The sequence below is a fragment of the Hyperolius riggenbachi genome, chromosome 7, assembly GCF_040937935.1.
Source record: "Hyperolius riggenbachi isolate aHypRig1 chromosome 7, aHypRig1.pri, whole genome shotgun sequence".
NCBI classification, from domain to species: domain Eukaryota; kingdom Metazoa; phylum Chordata; class Amphibia; order Anura; family Hyperoliidae; genus Hyperolius; species Hyperolius riggenbachi.
The window spans coordinates 7291130-7305882 of NC_090652.1; the positions used below are offsets into that span (position 1 = coordinate 7291130).

Consider the following 14753-nt stretch of genomic DNA (forward strand, 5'->3'; position numbering starts at 1 on the left):
GCGGATACTGGCAGGACACAGCAGTGCATAGCTGTATTCCGGCAGCAGGTGGCGCTGCGGATACTGGCAGAACACAGCAGTGCAGTGCTGTATTCCGGCAGCAGGTGGCGCTGCGGACACAGGCAGGACACGGCAGTGCAGAGCTGTACTCTAGGCACTAGGTGGCGCTGCGGATATTGGCAGGACACAACAGTGCAGATCTGTATTCCGGTAGCAGGTGGCGCTGCAGACACAGGCAGGACACAACAGTGCAGATCTGTATTCCGGAGGTAGCAGGTGGTGCTGCAGACACAGGCAGGACACAGCAGTGCAGAGCTGTATTCTGGCACTAGATGGCGCTGCGGATACAGGCAGGACACAGCAGTGCATAGCTGTATTCCGGCAGCAGGTGGCGCTGCAGACACAGGCAGGACACAGCAGTGCATAGCTGTATTCCGGCAGCAGGTGGCGCTGCGGACACAGGCAGGACACGGCAGTGCAGAGCTGTACTCTAGGCACTAGGTGGCGCTGCGGATATTGGCAGGACACAACAGTGCAGATCTGTATTCCGGTAGCAGGTGGCGCTGCAGACACAGGCAGGACACAACAGTGCAGATCTGTATTCCGGTAGCAGGTGGCGCTGCAGACACAGGCAGGACACAGCAGTGCAGATCTGTATTCCGGTAGCAGGTGGCGCTGCAGACACAGGCAGGACACAGCAGTGCATAGCTTTATTCCGGCAGCAGGTGGCGCTGCAGACACAGGCAGGACACAGCACTACATGGCTGTATTCCGGCAGTAGGTGGCGCTGCACACACAGGCAGGACACAGCAGTGCAGAGCTGTATTCCGGCACTAGGTGGCGCTGCGGATACTGGCAGGAGACGGCAATGCATAGCTGTATTCCGGCAGTAGGTGGCGCTGCGGATACTGGCAGGACACAGCAGTGCAGAGCTGTATTCTGGCAGCAGGTGGCGCTGCAGACACAGGCAGGACACAGCAGTGCATAGCTGTATTCCGGCAGCAGGTGGCGCTGCAGACACAGGCAGGACACAGCAGTGTAGAGCAGTATTCCGGCAGCAGGTGGCGCTGCAGACAGAGGCAGGACACAGCAGTGCATAGCTGTATTCCGGCAGCAGGTGGCGCTGCAGACACAGGCAGGACACAGCAGTGCATAGCTGTATTCCGGCAGCAGGTGGCGCTGCAGACACAGGCAGGACACAGCAGTGCAGAGCAGTATTCCGGCAGCAGGTGGCGCTGCGGACACAGGCAGGACACGGCAGTGCAGAGCTGTACTCTAGCACTAGATGGCGCTGCGGATATTGGCAGGACACAACAGTGCAGATCTGTATTCCGGTAGCAGGTGGTGCTGCAGACACAGGCAGGACACAGCAGTGCAGAGCTGTATTCTGGCACTAGATGGCGCTGCGGATACAGGCAGGACACAGCAGTGCATAGCTGTATTCCGGCAGCAGGTGGCGCTGCAGACACAGGCAGGACACAGCAGTGCATAGCTGTATTCCGGCAGCAGGTGGCGCTGCGGACACAGGCAGGACACGGCAGTGCAGAGCTGTACTCTAGGCACTAGGTGGCGCTGCGGATATTGGCAGGACACAACAGTGCAGATCTGTATTCCGGTAGCAGGTGGCGCTGCAGACACAGGCAGGACACAACAGTGCAGATCTGTATTCCGGTAGCAGGTGGCGCTGCAGACACAGGCAGGACACAGCAGTGCAGATCTGTATTCCGGTAGCAGGTGGCGCTGCAGACACAGGCAGGACACAGCAGTGCATAGCTGTATTCCGGCAGCAGGTGGCGCTGCAGACACAGGCAGGACACAGCACTACATGGCTGTATTCCGGCAGTAGGTGGCGCTGCACACACAGGCAGGACACAGCAGTGCAGAGCTGTATTCCGGCACTAGGTGGCGCTGCGGATACTGGCAGGAGACGGCAATGCATAGCTGTATTCCGGCAGTAGGTGGCGCTGCGGATACTGGCAGGACACAGCAGTGCAGAGCTGTATTCTGGCAGCAGGTGGCGCTGCAGACACAGGCAGGACACAGCAGTGCATAGCTGTATTCCGGCAGCAGGTGGCGCTGCAGACACAGGCAGGACACAGCAGTGCAGAGCAGTATTCCGGCAGCAGGTGGCGCTGCAGACAGAGGCAGGACACAGCAGTGCATAGCTGTATTCCGGCAGCAGGTGGCGCTGCAGACACAGGCAGGACACAGCAGTGCATAGCTGTATTCCGGCAGTAGGTGGCGCTGCAGACACAGGCTGGAGACGACAATGCAGAGCTGTATTCCGGCAGTAGGTGGCGCTGCGGATACTGGCAGGACACCTGGCACGCTGCAGCCAGTCCTCCGGAAGCCTTTGTACGGAATCGGATCTGCAGCTGAGAGAGAGAGGGAGAGAGAGAGAGAGAAGGGAGAGCTGCAGCCGGGCACTGCCCTTCACCTGCCAGCCTGGCATTCTGGACTCTGTGGTGCAGCATTTTCCTGCTTGTGGAGGATCTGCACTCCCGGGGCCCCCCTCCCCCCACGCCAGGCAGCAGAGAGGAGCTCGGAGCTGAGGAGGTGGGTATGTGTTGTCTCTGTATACCATGTATGCCCTGCCTTCTGTATACAGTATACCCTTCCTCTATACACCATACAGTATACCTTGCCTCTATATACCATATATACCTTGCCTTCTGTATACAGTATGCCCTGCCTCTGTTTACATTATGCCCTGCCTCTGTATACAGTATGCCCTGCCTCTGTATACACTATGCCCTGCCTCTGTATACACTATGCCCTGCCTCTGTATACACTATGCCCTGCCTCTGTATACACTATGCCCTGCCTCTGTATACAGTATGCCCTGCCTCTGTATACAGTATGCCCTGCCTCTATATACCATACAGTATGCCCTGCCTCTATATACCATACAGTATGCCCTGCCTCTATATACCTTGTATGCCCTGCCTCTGTATACAGTATGCCCTGCCTCTGTATACAGTATGCCCTACCTCACCTCTGTATACAGTATTCCCTGCCTCTGTATATACTATTCCCTGCCTCTGTATACAGTATACCCTGCCTGCTGTATACAGTATGCCCGGCCTCTATATACCTATGTATGCCCTGCCTCTGTATACAGTATGCCCTGCCTCTGTATACAGTATGCCCTGCCTCTGTATACAGTATGCCCTGCCTCTGTATACAGTATTTCCTGCCTCTGTATACAGTATGCCCTGCCTCTGTATACAGTATGCCCTGCCTCTGTATACAGTATGCCCTGCCTCTGTATACAGTATGCCCTGCCTCTGTATACAGTATGCCCTGCCTCTGTATACACTATTCCCTGCCTCTGTATACAGTATGCCCTGCCTCTGTATACCTATGTATGCCCTGCCTCTGTATACATTATGCCCTGCCTCTGTATACATTATGCCCTGCCTCTGTATACACTATTCCCTGCCTCTATATACCTTGTATACCCTGCCTCAGTATACACTATTCCCTGCCTCTGTATACACTATTCCCTGCCTCTGTATACACTATTCCCTGCCTCTATATACCTATGTATGCCCTGCCTCTGTATACAGTATGCCCTGCCTCTGTATACAGTATGCCCTGCCTCTGTATACAGTATGCCCTGCCTCTGTATACAGTATGCCCTGCCTCTGTATACAGTATGCCCTGCCTCTGTATACAGTATGCCCTGCCTCTATATACCTATGTATGCCCTGCCTCTGTATACAGTATGCCCTGCCTCTGTATACAGTATGCCCTGCCTCTGTATACAGTATGCCCTGCCTCTGTATACAGTATGCCCTGCCTCTGTATACAGTATGCCCTACCTCTGTATACACTATTCCCTGCCTCTGTATACACTATTCCCTGCCTCTGTATACAGTATGCCCTGCCTCTGTATACAGTATGCCCTGCCTCTGTATACAGTATGCCCTGCCTCTGTATACACTATTCCCTGCCTCTGTATACAGTATGCCCTGCCTCTGTATACAGTATGCCCTGCCTCTGTATACAGTATGCCCTGCCTCTGTATACAGTATGCCCTGCCTCTGTATACAGTATGCCCTGCCTCTGTATACACTATGCCCTGCCTCTGTATACAGTATGCCCTGCCTCTGTATACAGTATGCCCTGCCTCTGTATACAGTATGCCCTGCCTCTGTATACAGTATGCCCTGCCTCTGTATACACTATTCCCTGCCTCTGTATACACTATTCCCTGCCTCTGTATACACTATTCCCTGCCTCTGTATACAGTATGCCCTGCCTCTGTATACAGTATGCCCTGCCTCTGTATACACTATGCCCTGCCTCTGTATACACTATGCCCTGCCTCTATATACCATACAGTATGCCCTGCCTCTATATACCTTGTATGCCCTGCCTCTATATACCTTGTATGCCCTGCCTCTGTATACAGTATGCCCTGCCTCTGTATACAGGATGCCCTGCCTCTGCATACACTATTCCCTGCCTCTGCATACATTATTCCCTGCCTCTATATACCTATGTATGCCCTGCCTCTGTATACAGTATGCCCTGCCTCTGTATACAGTATGCCCTGCCTCTGTATACAGTATGCCCTGCCTCTGTGTGTGGGCTGGCGGAGGCTGAGGGGCCATAGCTGTGGGCCAGTTTACTTGAGGTGCCCATTAACGGTACAATCCTCTCCTCCGATGCGATCATTCGATGACATTTGCGGGATTGTAAATCATCAGAAAGTAATTATCGATAATTCCCAGAAACGGGAACTTCCTCTCTGCAGATATGATTGTAAAACCCAACCTTCCGATCAGTAATATCCTGGATTCCGATCCACCATGGAATCGGTTTTCTCCACACACTGCCTGGATTTCTGTACAATTTGATCATGTAGATATTATCGAATAATCGCATCTTTCTTGCAAGTCACTAGTGTCCGCCACGGCATCGAAGCTGGAGGATGACCATGACAGCCGGCTGTATAATGTGACCTTAATAAAGCGGACCTGAACTCAGAACTTCCTCTCTGCTTTACAAGATAAGCAACAGCAGAATAACCTTTACAGAAAAACATTTCTTTGTTACAGCCGATACAAATCCTGCAATTACCCTGCAGTGTGTCTACTTCCTGCTTTCATGGAAGCAGACACAGGGTTAACATCCAGTGTTTACAAATTAGCTGCTCTGCCGAGACAGTCAGCTGACACAACCGAGGGATCAAATTACAGCTTGTGATTAGACACAAATGAGGGGGAATTAGATGGGCTGAACTCTCTAAATACATACAGGGTGCATTTCTCTATGGTTTCCTTTTGTCCTGTGCAAGAGTTCAGGTCCACTTTAAGCAATTATTGATGAATAGAGGGATGATTAAGATGCTGGATTACGTTCTTTTCAGCTCTGTATAGGTATGGGTTATTTAAAGGCTACCCGAAGTGACATGTGACGTGATGAGATAGACATGGGTATGTACAGTGCCAAGCACACACATAACTAGGCTGTGTTCCTTTTTTTTCTTTCTCTGCCTGAAAGAGTTAAATATCAGGTATGTAAGTGGCTGACTCAGACAGGAAGTGACTACAGTGTGACCCTCACTGATAAGAAATTCCCCTTTTTACCTCTTTCTCGCTCTCAGAAGCCATTTTCTACTAGGAAAGTGTTTTATAGTTAGAATTTCTTATCAGTGAGGGTCACACTGTAGTCACTTCCTGTCTGAGTCAGCCACTTACATACCTGATATTTAACTCTTTCAGACAGAGAAAGAAAAAAAGGAACACAGCATAGTTATGTGTGTGCTGGGCACTGTACAAACACATGTCTATCTCATCATGTCACATGTCACTTCGGGTATCCTTTAAAGGTGTATTTTTAGTGGTATATTTGCATTTATCCAGGTGATTTTGCAGGGTTTATTTTGCAGTTTGCGCCTGGCTGTGCTCTAGGTATGCAGTCATAGAGAGGTTTGGCTGTGTTTGCGTTGCGCATTGTTTTTGGGTGTGTGGCTGACACTTAGTAAAGTTACCCGGATGTCACCTCTTGTGTATACTGGCATGTTGGCGTGAATGCAGATCTCGTACAAGAACATGGTGGGACCTTTAAAGCTTGGCATCTGTAGACATAAGGTCTATGATTATCTATATGCCCCCTACATACCTGCCTATAAGGGCGATATCACAGGGGGACTAACAGGTAAACACATGATAAGCCTATACTCACCTAATACATCTTTATTCCAACAGTAGCTCCTCCCCCTGAAATGTGCTGGCTCCTCCCCCTCACCCCATGTGACGCCATGCCTTGTAGTAGGCCCCCAGCAGCAACCTGACGCAGTACCCCACCACTGGATAGGTACAGGGGGACATGCAGTGAAAGCAGGGGGCTGCACAAGGACAATACTTGGTTGCTGTGGGACCTTACTGCCTGGGGGATGGTATACTGTACATCCCTTTACCTTGCTTCTGTGTGCAACTCACTAATATTATGAATGGGAAAGTTCGGATGTTTGGATGTTTGTTACTCGATCACGCAACAATGGCTGATCGGATGTGAATGAAATTTGGCACACACATAGTACATTACCTGGAATAACATACAGGATACTTTTTATTCCCAGAGCCAAAAAGTGGGCGGAGACAAATACAAATTTAACTGGGAAAATGTAAACTGCAGCCTTTCTTACACTGTTAATGGCAGGGTTCTCACACTTTGCACAGTTGGTCACTGGGTGACTGGGATTAATATTCAGGGAAGTGGGTGGAGCCTTCAAAGAGCCAATCAAAATTCACCTATTGATTTTAAAGGGGAATATTTAATTGCTGCCATTCTTGCACTGTTAATGTTAACCCTGGTACAGTTGGTCATTGGGTGACTGGGGTTAAAATTCAGAAAAGGGGTGGAGCCACAAATAGCCAATCAGATCTGTTTCATTGCAATGCAAATTATTGATGCCAAAGACCGCAAAGCTCACAAACTTGGTCATCGAGTAATTTGTGTGTTAGGGTTAGAAAAAGGGGGTGGAGCCAACATCAGCCAAATACATACCCGGGCAATGCCGGTCCATATATCTATCTATCTATCTATCTATCTATCTATCTATCTATCTATCTATCTATCTATCTATCTATCAGTCATTCCACAGTGTTTTGTATTTGTAAAAATAGCTAGGAAATAGGGGTGTTAAATTTGGCTGTTAACCAATAGATTAGTCTAATGGTGGCCACTAGCGGTCCAATTTCTAGCGAAAAATCGTTTGAGGTATCAGAAATTCTAATTTCATTGGTTGTAAATAATCTCCGTTGATGAGCACAATCGAAGGATTATAAGAATAGTCGTCCAATTGGATTTTCGTCGAACCAACATTTGGATTTTCTTGTTGGTTGTGATAGATCGGAAGCAAAGATTGGTTTGTTGACGGTGCAGTGAGCGATTTATCTTCCGATCAGAATTATCTGATCGCTCGAAATGGTTTTTCGCTAGAAATTAGATCGTTAGTGGCCACCTTTAGTGTAACAGTTGGCCTGATACATCATACCACTGCCCATCTATTGATTACTTATCAATTCACTACCCATCAGTTCACTACCGATCAATCCAATACAAGACAAATAACATTTATATCACGCTTTTCTCCTGGCGGACTAAAACTGCCAGAGCTGCAGCCACTAGGGGGCGCTCTATAGGCAGTAGCAGTGTTGGGGAGTCTTGCCCACAGTCTCCTTACTGAATAGGTGCAGCTTACGGAACAGGAAGAACTGAGATTCAAATCCTTGTCTCCTGTGTAAGAGGCACCCCACCCATCAATCCTCTGCCCATTGATCCATTGTCAATCAGTATATATTGCTGTATATTGGTATAAAGCCCTGCCCATCCAGTGATGCTTACGTTAGGCTATGATATCATACAGGCTTCTGCCCCAGAGCATTTTGGTAGAGCAGGTGTTTTCTGATCTTTTCAAAGCACACAACAAACAAACATTCCGCAGAGCAGCAGCTGCCAGCAGTAAAGATGCAGCCACCTGAGTGTGCAGATCCAGAGCCATCTTGGGTGTGCAGAATGACAAGAGGGAGCACTCTGGCAGTACATTACTCAGGTGGAAAGACGTAAGAGGTTAGCTTTGGTGCCGGCACACGGGTAAGCCCGGACTCAGAGGCCCACACGAGGGAACCGTTATGAAGCAGATGTAGGAGGTGAATTTACCAGCGCCGGGACAAGAGCACAGCGTGTATGAGGCTGACGTAGACAAATCAGTGACCTGGATTCTGGGAGAACCCTGGGGAATGCATTGCCTGCGGCAGGTGTAGCGTAAGCAGGTCAGTCTCCCTCACGTGTTTATATATATATATATATATATATATATATATATATATATATATATATATATATATATATATATATATATATATATATATATATATATATATATATATACAGTATATCTCTATCTTTACAATGGCTCCTATTAAAGGGAACCTGAAGTGAGAGGTATATGGAAGTTGCCATGTTTATTTCCTGTTAATACTAGTTGCCTGGCTGTCCTGCTGATCTCTGTGGCTACAGTAGTGGCTGAATCACACACCTGAAACAAGCATGCAGCTAATCCAGTCTGACTTCAGTCAGAGCACCTTCGGTTTTCTGTTTTCAGCATGTGTTTGGCGGCTGTTGCCGTCATATTCGCGCTCCTCCGCCCTGTCGCCATTTGAGTCCTCTGCACAATGGAGACGCCTGTATATCGATCCCAGAGCCCCATGAGAAGCAGCAGGCTCCCCCAGTGGTTTGCAAAAGACCAATGGGGATCTTCCATGGGCACCAGGAAGGATTAATATTGGCCCACTACTCAGTAAGCCAATGAGAATTCTCCCTGGGTAGGGACGATTCCTATTGCTCTATTGCAGATAAAGTCTGATGTTTCTGCTGGGGCTCTGGGATTGGTGTACCAGCATTTCTTCCGAGCAGGGGCCTGAATGGACGGTGGCAGCGGTGGTGGAAGACCTGAATGAACAGCGGCAGCAGCAGTGGAAGACCTGAATGGACGGTGGCAGCGGTGGTGGAAGACCTGAATGAACAGCGGCAGCAGCAGTGGAAGACCTGAATGGACAGTGGCAGCAGCGGTGGAAGGAAGACCTGAATGGACAGTGGCAGCTGTGGAAGACCTGAATGGACAGTGGCAGCGGTGGAAGACCTGAACCGACAGCGGCAGCAGCAGAGGAAGACCTGAATGGACGGTGTCAGCAGTGGTGGAAGACCTGAATGGACGGTGTCAGCAGCGGTGGAAGACCTGAATGGACGGTGTCAGCAGCGGTGGAAGACCTGAATGGACGGTGGCAGCAGCGGTGGAAGACCTGAATGGACGGTGGCAGCAGCGGTGGAAGACCTGAATGGACGGTGGCAGCAGCGGTGGAAGACCTGAATGGACAGTGGCAGCAGCAGTGGAAAACCTGAATGGACAGTGGCAGCAGCAGTGGAAGACCTGAATGGACAGTGGCAGCAGTGGAAGACCTGAATGGACGGTGTCAGGTGACTATTTCCAGATGCATGCAAGGCCAGCGACTTAGTGAGAACAGAATCCATCCTTTCTCATAGACTGGTATTGATTTTGTCAGCCTCTGTCGCCATCTGCTTTGTCCGGCCGACCTGAAAAAATCGTGCAGGACCCAAACTTGCATCCTGCTCGTTAGAACGGAACAAACGGATCCGTTCTGAACAGACTATGCAATAGGGATCCGTTCTGGAAGGTTTTTATGTGCAGTGTGAAAGGAGTGTTAGGTGTGGGTTGCGAATGCATTTAACTATTGCATTTCCGCCGCAGGTTATCCTTCAGTGCTGGCACTCTCAGCTGCTCAGTAGGAGCTGTTGTCTGTTTCCCCTCTCCCAGAATCCTTCAGTGCAGGCGCTCTCAGCTGCTCCATATGAGCTGTTGTCTGTTTCCCTTCTCCCAGAATCCTCCAGTGCAGGCGCTCTCAGCTGCTGGATATGAGCTGTTGTCTGTTTCCCCTCTCCCAGAATCCTCCAGTGCTGGCGCTCTCAGCTGCTCAGTAGGAGCTGTTGTCTGTTTCCCCTCTCCCAGAATCCTTCAGTGCTGGCGCTCTCAGCTGCTCAGTAGGAGCTGTTGTCTGTTTCCCCTCTCCCAGAATCCTCCAGTGCAGGCTCTCTCAGCTGCTGGATATGAGCTGTTGTCTGCTTCCCCTCTTCCAGAATCCTTTAGTGCTGGCGCTCTCAGCTGCTGGATATGAGCTGTTGTCTGTTTCCCCTCTCCCAGAATCCTCCAGTGCAGGCGCTCTCAGCTGCTGGATATGAGCTGTTGTCTGTTTTCCCCTCTCCCAGAATCCTCCAGTGCTGGCGCTCTTAGCTGCTGGATATGAGCTGTTGTCTGTTTCCCCTCTCCCAGAATCCTCTAGTGCTGGTGCTTTCAGCTGCTCAGTAGGAGCTGTTGTCTGTTTCCCCTCTTCCAGAATCTTCCAGTGCTGGCGCTCTCAGCTGCTCGATATGAGCTGTTGTCTGTTTCCCCTCTCCCAGAATCCTCCAGTGCAGGCGCTCTCAGCTGCTCCATATGAGCTGTTGTCTGTTTCCCCTCTCCCAGAATCCTCCAGTGCAGGCGCTCTCAGCTGCTCCATATAAGCTGTTGTCTGTTTCCCCTCTCCCAGAATCCTCCAGTGCTGGCGCTCTCAGCTGCTCCATATAAGCTGTTGTCTGTTTCCCCTCTCCCAGAATCCTCCAGTGCAGGTGTAATGTCTGATTGCGCTGCCCGGAAGCTCCCTTCCACACTGAGTAGCACGCATGCTCAGTGTGAAGTTAATGATGCTGCTGGAGATAAAATACGAAATATCTCCGCTCCCATACCTCTTACACTCCCCCAATTTTCAGGGTAGGGAGGGGACCCCCCGAACGACCTCTATGCCAAAATGCAGCCCCCGAGACCCGCTGGTTCAGGAGATAGATTAGAGAAATCTATCTCGGGAACCAGCGGGTCTCGGGGGCTGCAATTTGGCATAGAGGTCGTTCGGGGGGTCCCCTCTCTACCCTGAAAATTTGGGGAGTATAAGAGGTGTGGGAGCGGAGATATTTAGTATTTTACCTCCAGCAGCATCATTCTATAGGAAATGTGGCCGCAAAGTCTACTACTGCGCATGCGGGGCAGCACAAATCCACAGGCAGCTTAATCAGACACAACACAGGCGCCCTCAGCTGCTGGATATGAGCTGTTGTCTATTTCCCCTCCCCCAGAATCCTCCAGTGCTGGTGCTCTCAGCTGCTCGATAGGAGCTGTTTTCTGTTTCCCCTCTCCCAGAATCCTCTAGTGCTGGCGCTCTCAGCTGCTCAGTAGGAGCTGTTGTCTGTTTCCCCTCTCCCAGAATCCTCCAGTGCTGGCGCTCTCAGCTGCTCAGTATGAGCTGTTGTCTGTTTCCCCTCTCCCAGAATCCTCCAGACCAGTGCTGGCGCTCTCAGCTGCTCAGTAAGAGCTGTTGTCTGTTTCCCCTCTCCCAGAATCCTTTAGTGCTGGCGCTCTCAGCTGCTCGATATGGGCTGTTGTCTGTTTCCCCTCTCCCAGAATCCTTCAGTGCTGGCGCTCTCAGCTGCTCAGTAGGAGCTGTTGTCTGTTTCCCCTCTCCCAGAATCCTCCAGTGCTGGAGCTCTCAGCTGCTCGATATGGGCTGTTTTCTGTTTCCCCTCTCCCAGAATCCTCCAGTGCAGGCGCTTTCAGCTGCTGGATATGAACTGTTGTCTGTTTCCACTCTCCCAGAATCCTCCAGTGCTAGCGCTCTCAGCTGCTCGATATGGGCTGTTGTCTGTTTCCCCTCTCCCAGAATCCTCCAGTGCTGGCGCTCTCAGCTGCTGCATATGAGCTGTTGTCTGTTTCCCCTCTCCCAGAATCCTCTAGTGCTGGCGCTCTCAGCTGCTCCATATGAGCTGTTGTCTGTTTCCCCTCTCCCAGAATCCTTCAGTGCTGGCGCTCTCAGCTGCTCAGTAGGAGCTGTTGTCTGTTTCCCCTCTCCCAGAATCCTCCAGTGCTGACGCTCTCAGCTGCTCAGTAGGAGCTGGTGTCTGTTTCCCCTCTCCCAGAATCCTCCAGTGCTGACGCTCTCAGCTGCTCGACATGGGCTGTTTTCTGTTTCCCCTCTCCCAGAATCCTCCAGTGCTGACGCTCTCAGCTGCTCGACATGGGCTGTTTTCTGTTTCCCCTCTCCCAGAATCCTCCAGTGCAGGCGCTCTCAGCTGCTCGATATGAACTGTTGTCTGTTTCCACTCTCCCAGAATCCTCCAGTGCTGGCGCTCTCAGCTGCTGGATATGAGCTGTTGTCTGTTTCCCCTCTCCCAGAATCCTCCAGTGCTGGCGCTCTCAGCTGCTCCATATGAGCTGTTGTCTGTTTCCCCTCTCCCAGAATCCTCCAGTGCAGGCGCCCTCAGCTGCTCAATATGAGCTGTTGTCTGGTTCCCCTCTCCCAGAATCCTCCAGTGCTGGCGCTCTCAGCTGCTGGATATGAGCTGTTGTCTGTTTCCCCTCTCCCAGAATCCTTCAGTGTTGGCTCTCTCAGCTGCTCAGTAGGAGCTGTTGTCTGTTTCCCCTCTCCCAGAATTCTTCAGTGCTGGCGCTCTCAGCTGCTCAGTAGGAGCTGTTGTCTGTTTCCCCTCTCCCAGAATCCTCCAGTGCTGGCGCTCTCAGCTGCTTGATATGAGCTGTTGTCTGTTTCCCCTCTCCCAGAATCCTCTAGTGCTGGCGCTCTCAGCTGCTCGATATGAGCTGTTGTCTATTTCCCCTCTCCCAGAATCCTGCAGTGCTGGCGCACTCAGCTGCTCGATATGAGCTGTTGTCTGTTTCCCCTCTCCCAGAATCTTCCAGTGCTGGCACTCTCAGCTGCTGGATATGAGCTGTTGTCTGTTTCCCCTCTCCCAGAATCTTCCAGTGCTGGCACTCTCAGCTGCTGGATATGAGCTGTTGTCTGTTTCCCTCTCCCAGAATCTTCCAGTGCTGGCACTCTCAGCTGCCCGATATGGGCTGTTGTCTGTTTCCCCTCTCCCAGAATCCTCCAGTGCTGGAGCTCTCAGCTGCTCCATATGAGCTGTTGTCTGTTTCCCCTCTCCCAGAATCTTCCAGTGCTGGTGCTCTCAGCTGCTGGATATGAGCTATTGTCTGTTTCCCCTCTCCCAGAATCCTCTAGTGCTGGCGCTCTCAGCTGCTCAGTAGGAGCTGTTGTCTGTTTCCCCTCTCCCAGAATCCTCCAGTGCTGGCGCTCTCAGCTGCTGGATATGAGCTGTTGTCTGTTTCCCCTCTCCCAGAATCCTCTAGTGCTGGCGCTCTCAGCTGCTCAGTAAGAGCTGTTGTCTGTTTCCCCTCTCCCAGAATCCTCTAGTGCAGGCGCTCTCAGCTGCTCCATATGAGCTGTTGTCTGTTTCCCCTCTCCCAGAATCCTCTAGTGCTGGCGCTCTCAGCTACTCCATATGAGCTGTTGTCTGTTTCCCCTCTTCCAGAATCCTTCACTGGTGGAGCTCTCAGCTGCTCCATATGAGCTGTTGTCTGTTTCCCCTCTCCCAGAATCCTCTAGTGCTGGCGCTCTTAGCTGCTCCATATGAGCTGTTGTCTGTTTCCCCTCTCCCAGAATCCTCCAGTGCTGGCGCTCTCAGCTGCTCAGTAGGAGCTGTTGTCTGTTTCCTCTCTCCCAGAATCCTCCAGTGCTGGCGCTCTCAGCTGCTCAGTAGGAGCTGTTGTCTGTTTCCCCTCTCCCAGAATCCTCTAGTGCTGGCGCTCTCAGCTGCTGGATATGAGCTGTTGTCTGTTTTGTGATGCACTGGCAGGCAGCGAGTCCCCTGGAGAGGGAGCGGGATAGAGAGAGGGAGCGGAGTGAGAAGGCTTTGATAAAAGAACCAGACGTGTTATATTATTCCCTGGAGGCCGCTGCAGAAAATCTATACAGGAATCTCTCAGTAGCGCTAAGCGGAGACCTTTATCCCTGGCAGGCTTAATTGACTGGGCTGTATGCCTTGGCACAGATGGAATTAATTGGCTCTGCGTGTGTCTATATATGGAGGAGAAATATATATACTGTATATCCTCTGTGCAGCGCCACGGAATATGTTGGCGCTTTATAAATCCAGGTTGCATGGGCAAACAAAGCTATGGTAATTAGCTAATGCAGGTGGAATGGGCGGAGTTCTCTGTCCTTGCAAATATGTAAATGTACACCTTATTTTGTAGGAGGGGCTTTGGAAGTTTTTATGCAAATTGAATCTTATATTATTATTATTATATTTAATGATTTATGAAGTGCCAACATATTTCATGGCGATGTACAAAGTAAGAAAAACAAACATGGGTACATCATAATACAGACAAAGATATACATTAAATATGGACACTGGTACAAAATACAGTACTGGTGATTACAAAGACAAAAGAAACATGATGAATAAATTGTTTGCATTGGCCGATTCCTGAGATTGCTGAGCAAAGCCAGACTGAATGCTCAGTTGGGGATTTTATCAGAGCTGATAACAAGCAGGCTGAGCAGTGAAGGATGAAACAGAGAGCAGGGTAGGTGTTTTCTCTAATGTTCCCATTGATATACATGGTAAAATACATGAGGGTGCTTCGTCTCTGGTTCCCTTTAAAGGCTAGGGTGGGCCGTGCTCCTCTGGAGTTAGCACAGGTAAACTAGCTGAATTTTCATAGACCAGGCCCTCCGTACATAACTAGAGCTCTGATTGTTCCTGCATTACTTTGTGGAGAACATTGTCACTGATTGTCCTTTGATAGGGCCCACAAGCTAATATCTCCACCACAG

General features: G+C 50.6%; 1 protein-coding gene across 4 annotated transcripts in view; it reads left to right on the forward strand.

The window, feature by feature from the left end:
* The first annotated feature begins 2356 nt into the window (after positions 1-2356).
* RAI1 (retinoic acid induced 1) overlaps positions 2357-14753 on the forward strand; it is a 275318-nt gene continuing 262921 nt past the window's right edge. For 3 of the 4 annotated variants that reach the window (XM_068243536.1, XM_068243540.1, XM_068243538.1), the window contains exon 1: positions 2357-2556. The gene's annotated coding sequence lies outside the window, so the exon portion shown is untranslated. Of the gene's footprint in view, positions 2561-14753 lie in introns of all 4 variants that reach the window. The other variant, XM_068243537.1, reaches the window with a different exon arrangement.